At 34.6% G+C, this 488-nt stretch overlaps 1 protein-coding gene across 1 annotated transcript in view; it reads right to left on the bottom strand.

Moving 5' to 3' along the window:
- Positions 1-488, bottom strand: part of LOC119591051 (formin-like protein 5) — a 12,011-nt gene that overhangs the window by 4,372 nt on the left and 7,151 nt on the right. The window lies entirely within an intron of this gene.

Genomic DNA, 488 nt, shown 5'->3' with positions numbered 1-488 from the left:
CCCAAAAAAACCTTTGAAAGTTGAAAATTTTAGCGAAAGGGATGGGTTTAAAAAAGAGGTTTTTCTAGGGTTTGCATATTTTTTTTATTATTTCATTTTTAAGATATAAACCCAAATGTTTCACATCGGTTTTCCATAGTTCAGGGTTTTGTTTAGCTGGGTTCTTTTTGTCCGGGGTTTTTCGTTTCCCAAACAAACAGTTTTTTTTTTTTTATCAGCAATTACTGCCCAGGGCAATATACCAGGCAATCGATTTCATGTATAAAAAGTTTGGCCCCCCCCCCCCCCCCGTAAAGGGGACAACGTTTACATTCGCCCCCGCCCCAAAGCAATGGTATTTTTCACTAGAAAATTAATTTTTGGGTAGAATTTTTTCCCTATTTGTTTTTCTCAAAAAAAAGGATAGATAAAATTTGATGAAAAAGGAAACCAAAAAGAAAAAAAGGGAAATATTAAGTTTTTCCCCGGGTTTAAGAGCATTTAAAACT

The sequence above is a fragment of the Penaeus monodon genome, chromosome 28 (genome assembly GCF_015228065.2).
Source record: "Penaeus monodon isolate SGIC_2016 chromosome 28, NSTDA_Pmon_1, whole genome shotgun sequence".
NCBI classification, from domain to species: Eukaryota; Metazoa; Arthropoda; class Malacostraca; order Decapoda; family Penaeidae; genus Penaeus; species Penaeus monodon.
The sequence above is the reverse complement of the archived record's forward strand: the minus strand, read 5'-3'. Positions and strand labels throughout refer to the sequence as shown.